Source organism: Octodon degus, unplaced genomic scaffold, assembly GCF_000260255.1.
Source record: "Octodon degus isolate 3935 unplaced genomic scaffold, OctDeg1.0 scaffold00048, whole genome shotgun sequence".
NCBI classification, from domain to species: domain Eukaryota; kingdom Metazoa; phylum Chordata; class Mammalia; order Rodentia; family Octodontidae; genus Octodon; species Octodon degus.
This window is the reverse complement of record NW_004524624.1, coordinates 7597525-7606848: the sequence shown is the minus strand read 5'-3', so window position 1 is coordinate 7606848 and position 9324 is coordinate 7597525. Positions and strand designations below refer to the sequence as shown.

Below are 9324 nucleotides of genomic sequence, written 5' to 3'. Positions count from 1 at the left end.
ATAGAAGATGTCGGGAATAGTTCTTCGCACTGCTCTTACTATTAATGAGAGTTTCTTCTTGAATTTCAGCAAATCACGTTAAAAAAAAACTTCCTTTGATAGTGTTGATAGGAGAAACTTTTCTGCACTCTGAGAAAGTCCAAGACCTTCTAACAAGCGGGCCCACCATCCATTCAAGGTCCAGGAAATCTGTGTGATCTCAAAAACCCATCCTTTGCAGACTACATGGCTTTCCTTGCCTTCCTCTGCAGTCGGCTATCATCAACTTGACTGACAATGGCAAGACTCTTCCTGTCTCATATTTGCTATGAGAATTCTACTCATGTTCAGGAGCAATACATGCTGGATGGTTACATAGGACATCTGCAGAAAGCTGTGCTCAATTTATGTCTTTCTCGTCAATACGTAGGAACCATTGTTCAAAGGTTGACCTCTCAGCAGCCATCAAGATCTAAGAAATGCTTTCTTGGGAAAAGTGCTAGGTGTTACTTGAAGAATCACTGAAACTCACTTCTGTCTCCAGGGGCTCTTACTCTACTACACAAGCATTTGCAATTGAATGGTAGACCATGTTTCTCACTTTATCAAGCTGAGGAGAGTTTCTCCTTCTCCTTCTATTCCTTTCCCCTTTCTGGTCATTTGGCAGTACAGGGAATCATGTCCATAGCCCTCACTTTGAACTTATTCAACTCCTGAGGCCAGCATTGAGAACATGGGCTGTTCATAGGCAGTAAGTTTGCAAATCTAAGTAAGCATTGAAAACTCCAATATCTTGCACCTATGGAATCTCCAGAGATTACTTCGAGAAGAAAAGAAAAAAGACCTTGATGTTTTGCATGTTTTTAGAATAAAGAAATTGCATATGTATTAGAGCTGGCAGACCACATGACTTATTTTAATTCATTTCTCCATCTTCTTCTATGCTACCTACATTTGTAAGAGCCAGCATAGTTTTACACGTATTCCACCAATTTCCCAAAATTCTCTTTCTGCACTATTACATAGAAAAGTGTGTTTTATTAGAACATTAAAAAGTAATAAAGTTTAAAAATCTATTTCTCCTAATCTAATGTATTGTTACAACCATGAAATATAAGGATTCTGGGATGCTGAGGCAGGAAGAGGTCAGGTTAGTGTTTAATGTAAGCAACTTGGGGAGATCCTGTCTAAAGATAAAAAAAAAATTGAAAGAATGGTTGTGAATGTAGCTCAGTGGGAAACTCTAGGTTCAAATCCCAGTACTCTTAAACATCAATATGAAATTTGATAAAATGAATAAAAATTACAATATAAAATAAAGTATATTTCTATTATACTAGCTGTATGAAAACACTTGCTGAATCAAGGATTTTAATAGAAAGAAATTATATATCAAATGAACAAAAAATGTTATTTAGAGGGAAAGGAAAGATTACAATTTCTCAGGTGGGAGAAATTGGTGTCATGTTGCCACATAGACAAACAGGACCTCCTTTGAAGGAACAAGAAAAATAGTTGTTGGTCTTCATTGCAAAGGGCTGGGATGCTGACACAGGTGAGGATTTCTTAAAGCATATAAAACGTGCTTTACCACCAGGAATCATCACAGGCACATTGCAGATTGTGAAAGCCTTTGAAGCGGAAGGAAGCTGCTGCTGCAGAAGCAGAAGAGCCCATTTCCATCTCTTTTCATGATCTGAGGAGCCCTGAGATGGTTACTTGCTCTTGAGCGGGCACTTCTGCTGGCTGGGTGAGGAAGGCTGCGTGGGAGGACATTTCTGTTGTGGAGGTGTGCAGGGCTCAGGGCGCTTTGGAGCTGTGCAGGACTCAGGGCACTTTGTAGTTATGACCACAGGAGGTGACTGGCAAGAGTGTTTGCACTGTTGCTGTTGATAAGACATGATTCTGGAGTCTCAGAATCTGAAAGGAGTATATGACAGTGTTCAGAAGACAGGACTCCCATAGAAAACATTTGAAAATCTTCTGCATTATCAGGCCACGTTATTGCTCTCTGCTAGTAAAAAAAAATTGTTTTTCAGAACTGGGGGTTGAACTCAGGCCCTTGTGCTTGCCAGGCAAGTCCTTATTCTACTGACTATCTTCCCGGCCCCTAGAACATTCTTGAGTTAACTTCCTCTTTACACTTTTTTGGTTTTCACAGTACAGCCATTTACACTGCTAGGTTTGAGAAAGCTTTCATTTATCTTGTGCCGCCTTCCCAAAGTCAGCATCTCAATGCCAAAGAACCCCATATATTTATTTGAAAGAGAATTTTATATTCAAAAAAACCCCATACCTTTTAAAGAAAGTATTCAGTTACCACCTTAGGGAACCTATGAAAACTAAGTAAAAATCATAACCATTCATTCTATAAACTTACTTCTTGATCCACACCTCTGAGGTCCCCTTGATAGTCCTAGCACAGAATGAGTTGTAAAATCTCAAAGCATTGTATGTGAATTATTAAGAGTAGGTTTGGAGAGGGGTGAGGGTCATAATGCTAAGTGTATAAGTTAGGACAGAGGCATGATATGCAACAGAGGACCTCTTTATAGGGCTTGCTGCCCTACCCAGAGGGAAAGGGAAGTTCTGACCACTGGTATATCCCAATAATTCCCTAATCAAAATGTAATTCCACTCATAATTGGCTTTACAGGAACCCTGCAAAATACAAAACACACTGTTCCAGCATCTCCGTGGAATGTTTCGTCCTGGTGACGCAGAGGCCTTACCGCCAGGCAGTAAGTTTCAGTTAACTGATGATTGGGTGGAGAATTTGGTGGACACTGTAACTGTCAATCAAAGGCTGTCTCCTTCACTGGGGACATAAAAGACTTTCTGTCTTTTGGCTTCCTTAAATTTTAAGTCTACTTGGTCTATTTGTTCTATTTAGACCCATGTTAATCTCACCTTTCATCCTACAAATTGCCAGCGACCTGGAAGAAAAGTGAGACCTAAAAACCACCCAGGTCTGGCTCTTGTTCTGCTGATGCCAAGCTGTGTATCCCTGCAGCTGGTCCCATCTCCTGCCCGGTTGCAGCTTTATCTGTGTACAGAGGAAGTAATTCTTGCTTCTCAGAGTGGGCACTGACTTCACTGCGCTGTCTGTTAATCCTGTTTGAGGCTGAAAGTTTCCTCCCCTCTGTCTTTCATGCAGATGATCCCAAATTTGATTTTTGATTTTCAAATTTTAATGCTATGTTTTCCCCATTCATGTGTGCACTTTTCTGTGTTTTGATTCTTTGATTTCAAAGTGGGACCAACCTTCTGAGTGCTGTCCTCCTTCCAAAAAAAAAAGGATGCTATATCTTCCCCCTTTTTAAAAGAAAGTATTCAGTTACCACTTTAGGGAACCTATGAAAACTAAGTAAAGGGCTGGTGAGATGGCTCAGTGGTCTAAAGCACCTACTTAGAACAAGCTTGGCAAAGTACAAGGGACCACGGTTCAATCCCCCAGCACCACATGCCAGCCAGCCCTGCCCCCTGGTGGGCTGAGCTGGCCACACACACACACAAATAAATAAATAAATATTAAAAAAAAAAAAAAGAAAACTAAGTAAAAATCACAACCATTCATTCTATAAACTTACATCTTGAATCACACCTCTGCGGTCCCCTTGATAGTCCTTCTAGGACAGAATGAGTTGTAAAATCTCTAAGCATTGTACGTGAATTATTAAGAGTAAGTTTGGAGAGGGGTGAGGGTTATAATGCTAAAATAAGTTGGGACAGAGATATGAACTTAGGCTAATCTTCTATATTGGCATACTCTCACACTTTCCAGGTTTTAACTCTGTGAACGACATGATATTTTTTTACATATTTTTAACGTTGGTTGCCTACATGTTTATTCTCTATCCTCACAATAACCTCCAGCCCTCTCTATTTTCCTGTCACTCCCCAAGGTGTCTCTTTCATTTGTCCACCTCTTCACAACATGCTCACTGGGGACATATGTTATTGTAGCAGCAAATGACAGTGAGAAAAGATAACCCCCACAAAAGAGACCAAGTGTGGAAAGAACAGGTAAGTTTTTATTGCCAGCTCAGACCAACTGATGTCTGGATCCTGGCTCAGAACTCCCAAAGCTGTCGGTCTTCACCTGAACTTTGCTTTCAGATTATATGCTTTCAGATTTCCACAGTAACCATATTACCTCATTTTCAGGAATTTTACAAGAATGTTTACATTTCCCACACACTGTGGAGCATCTGTCTGCCATGGGGCAGTGTGGTTTGATATTTGTCCAATTCCCCAAGTTGTCCTAACTATTTGTTCCTACTTTATGACCCTGGATTTCTCTAATTGAGTTTAGGGTTAGCTGCATGTGAGGGGTGAGGGCATGAGTTTATCTATAGTTTAAGTAAATTTAAGTGACCCTCCACTCACATGGACTGTCTTTTGCTCCACCATGATTAATATATTTAGGGGTCAGCTCTTTCACCCTTTTAAAACTGTTCATGCCATTACTAAGGTTGACTAAATCCTGAGATCTACACATTTTACGGGATGATCCTTGAGCTTCTTTGTCTCAGTTGAGTAATCAGGAAGCAGCCTATGGGTGTGCTTTTCACAGGGAGAAGGAGAAAGAACAGAAAAACAAGAAAGAAGAGGAAGAGGGAAGACTCCCAATCTCTGCAGTCACCACCCATGTTCCAGAAACTGAATCATTTCAGCCCAACCTAGAATTGGCACATTCCTAGAACTGTCCCTGCTCCTAACAATAAGGAAGGCATTCCACATCAAGACTGCAACTGGCCATGACTCTCTTGGGACAGATGTTTACACACGGTGTCATTGGTGCATGGGTCATGTTGAGTACTATGCATGCGGTTGTCAAGGAGCACCTAGCTTTGCAAAAGCATAAATAAAAGATGCTTACCCACAATTCACCAGTGTATAATCGGTTCCACTATGTATCATAACTATTTTTAATTGTATTTATTTTTATTCATTTTGATGAGAAAAAATATAAAATAGCAATGAATCAGTTTCAAAACAGGTTAGTAGGGCAGTTACAATAACTAATGCATTGCATATTGTAGTCTTCATAGTAGTTATTCAGAGGACAAAATACAGACATATTATTTTGTCTAAACAATATTAGTACAAACCTTTCTTAATAAATTAAGAGAAAGTAGCTGTGAATCTATCCTATCTTGTGTATACATATATTTTTTTCTTTCTTTTTTTTTTAACAAAATGGTCCTTTTTTCCCAAAGTTTTATTGATAAACAGATAGCAATGAGACAGTTTCAAATCCAATCGGAAGTACAGTTTCAACAAATAATACACTGCATATATTCTTCTTAGTGGTTAATTGCTGTACAAGAAGTGGACTTGTGATCCTATTTACAAACACCATTAGAACAAGTCATTCTATTCATTAAGAGAATGCAACTATATATCTATCTAACCACTCTGAATACACAGATACAAAATGGACATTCATCGGTATACCCCATTTTTTCTAAGTTCCGTTATTGAATATTATAGGTGTGAACAAACTGGTCCTTTATTTATACCTTTGCAAAGCTAGTGTCATAACAATTTTTTTAAATGTCAAGAAATAACTTTGATTTTTGCCAATATTCCTTTAGTTTGTCTCACTTTTTACTGCTATCTGCTATACAACATTAAACAAAACAGTCCATAAAAAATGAATACACTGTGTGAATATTTGTCAAAATAAAAATAAAGCCAAAGGAATTATGATAAAATTTTCCTGGCATGCTCAGTTAGATTAAAGATCAAAGCTTCATTGTTTTACTGTCCTCTTCTTTTATTCCTGAGGCTAAGGTCATTCATCATTTCAGAAACTTACCAACTCACATAAATCACCAGACCCATTTACTGTATAATTCATAAGATGATTTAAGAAAATGTTTTAGAAAATGAATATTATAAAATATTTGAATTAAAATAAAATTTAAAATATAATGAAAGTTTAACAAAGATTCATGAAAATAGTTAATAATTGTAACAATTTCTTAAAAAGTTACAATATTTGACTAATTACAGATACATTTTTTAGTTTCTATTTTCACTTACAAATAATTCTCGACCTAACTGTTCATCCATGACAATGAGAAAGAAAATCTGGTACACACACTGAAATGTGCCATTTTATGCCATTTGGCATAAAAAGAAGTCTACCATGTGTGACCACATGGACAGATATAGCTGACAATACCTTAAGTGAACTAAACAAGGTATGGAAATACAGAATTGTGTGATGCCATTTAAAATTGGAATCTAAAATATTGATCTTTCAAGGGCTGGGGGTTCGATCCCCAGGCCTGCCATGCTGGCCCTGCCCCAGAGTGTGCAGAGACAGTGATTGAGACTGGGTGTGGTGGCATGTGCCTGTAATCCCAGCACTTGAGAGGCTGTAAGCAGGAGAATCACTATGAGTCCAATGTAGTAGTGAGACTCTGAGCACCCTGTAGACCCTTCCCTAAAAAATATAGAAAAAATAAAATATTAATCTTGTTGATCTCTTAAAAGTTAACAGTAGTAGGTATAGTGGTAAACATATGCTTGGTAGAGCTGTAGGGAAAGCAAAATGGAGAAAGGATGGTCACTGTGTATTGTGTTACAGGTTCAAGAAATATGTTTTAATATTCTATTGAACTGTGAATAACAAAATATGTTACATTTCAGAAGACTGAGAAGAAAGGATTTTGACTACTTTTAACACAAGGAAGTGATGAAAGCCCTATTATCTGAGTAATAGGCTTACCTGATTTGAGCATTTCAAGACCTATGCATGTAATGGAATCAAATATCATCTAGTACCTAATATATAATAATTTAGAATATTATTCAACTATAAAGAATAAAGTCCTGATGCATGAGACAACATGGGTAAATCTTGAAAACCTTACATTAAATGAAATATGTGAGATACCAAAACACAAATACTGATTAGTTCCACTCCACACGTTCAATAGAATAGTTAAATTCATAGAACACAAAGTAGAATGGAGGTTATTAGTGGCTGGGGAGAGGGAAAGATTGGAAGTTCTTCTTCAGTAGGTGCAGAGACACAGTCTTAAAAGTTCTAGAAATGAGCAACATTAAATGATTCATGGCCTTTGAATATACTAAATGACAATGAATACTGAAACATATTGTTTTGTAGGAAATTGTCTCATGTTCACTCTACCATGATGGAAAAAGATTATTTTAAAGACTGAACAACAAAGTTGAGTCATGAACGTTAAGAATTTTCCATTAAGAATATAAAATTTCAGGTGTTTACTCAGTCCATCTAGACTAATTATTTCGTCACAAAAGTAAACTATAATTGAATTTAATTATAAAAACCTAAAACAAATGCAAACTTCATTATCTCTATAATTGTTAAAGACCATGAAAAATGGTGCTTAAGATATGAAATGGAGCAGAAGTTGGGAGTTGCGGAGGTGACAGCCTGAGGTCCTGAAGTGAGGACTCTTCACATACAGGCAGCTCGGTGATGAGGCTGGGCTGGAGGAGGAGAATGTAGTGCTGTCCTTCTCCTCTGCCTCTGATGCAGAGCTCGATGCCACCAGTGTGCATTTAGAGGACAATATCACAGACAGTGGTTTTGAGCTAGCACAGAGAAACTTCATGAATGAGCACTTCCAGGAGTTTGAACATTTTTACTAAATGTGTTTCTCTAAAGGAAAAGTACATTGAGAAGAAGCTGTGGGAGGAGATCCTGGGGATCAATATGCTTTCATGAGGAAGTCACAGCATCCTAAACATGAAGTGGCTAGCGACGTCTGCCACTTGCTACTTATGTTGACAGGTTTTCTGGCTTTTAAAGAAATGTTCTGAACTACAGAGTGGAAATGAAAGGTTGGAATTAAGCAGTGGCTTAGTGGTGAAACTGTTGTGCAAATCATCTAAAAAGCCTGCCTTCCAGAACAAGCTGCAGCACTAGGGAATGCACAGGCTCCTGATGGATATCACCAGCTCACTAGGCTCAGAGAGCATTTGGCTGATAACAACAGAAGAGTGTACCTTGGAAAGACTGACTGTTCTGCAGCCCTGTATTGGTTGGGCAGAGCCATGACCTGACCCTCCTGGCCACACTGTTCCTGAAACACCTTCTTGTATTCAGTAACCCCAGGGATTCTCCCCATGTGAACACCACACTCAGGTGCTTCTGAGCCTACTGTTGTGGAGCAAGACTAGGGCCAGATCCACCCCTCTGACTCCCACCACCCCTCCTGGCATGCCTGAGGATGTGGCTGCCAGCCCAAAGAAGAGGCCACTGTCACCAGCCCTCCACTCCACAAGGCTTTTCATGAGTCCCTTGTGTATTCACATTTTTCTATCTCACTGGTCAGTTTCAGTGCTTCGGCCTCGATGGGATTTCTCTTCGGTGATGCTGAGCTAATCTAGGGGGTCATTCATCCCAGCCAACAACCTGGGCTGAAATCTCAGAATCTCTTATTCCAGGCTGGAGCTTTATTTCTGCTGAGAGCAAGCAATGGGGAGTGAGAGCTGCTGTCTTCCTGAAAGCTCCATTGAAAATCAACCCCCCTGTTACATTTGCAGGCTTTGTAACACTGTCTTATGCTGATGGCCAAGTAGTCTCTTTTGCTAGAAATCACTTTTGAATGCTATTTTCAAGAAAATCTTTTTATAGATGAATACATAGGCTAATTTAGTGAATATGTTCTTGGGAATTTCTATGATCGCCCACTTAAAGATCAAAATCTTATGTGGTGTGTGCTCACACAGTGCTGCGAAAGCAAAAATAGTAAAAGAGGTTGGTGTACCTCTTTCCCTGGTGCTGTGTATGATGTCTGCAGAGACATCATTCTGAAATAGTCTGAATTAGACTAAGCTACCCTCCTATCATAGCACAACAATGCGTTTCTCCATATTTTCTCAAAATCCTTCTTTATTAGACTTTCTAGCTCCTCAATTGATGAGCATTTGGGTTGCTTCCAAGATTAAGCTATTACAAACTGTGCTTCTGTAAACATAGGTGCATATATATCACTCTCATACAATATTTTTAATTTTTTAAAAGGAATTTCCAGACTAATTTCCACAGTGGGTTTACCAGTCTACACTCCCTCCAACGTGGAGAAGGGCCCCTTTTTCCCCCACAGTTCCACCAGTGCTTGTTGTTGGTTGATTTCTTGATGACAGCCCTTCTTTCTGGAGTGATATGAAATCTCCATGTTGTTTTAATTTGTATCTCTTGAGTGACCAATAATGTTGAATATTTTTTCATGTTTGTTTTCTGTTTATCTTTTTTCATCTGAGAAGTGTGTTCATCAGGTCTTTGAATTGGGCTGTCAGGTCTTCTTCAAGTTTTGTATGTTCCAGATGTAAGACCTT

The 9324-nt window shown here is 38.7% G+C and overlaps 1 pseudogene; it reads left to right on the top strand.

Moving 5' to 3' along the window:
- Nucleotides 1-1085: 1085 nt before the first annotated feature.
- LOC111817065 lies at nt 1086-7909 on the top strand (annotated as a pseudogene).
- The last annotated feature ends 1415 nt before the right edge of the window (nt 7910-9324 follow it).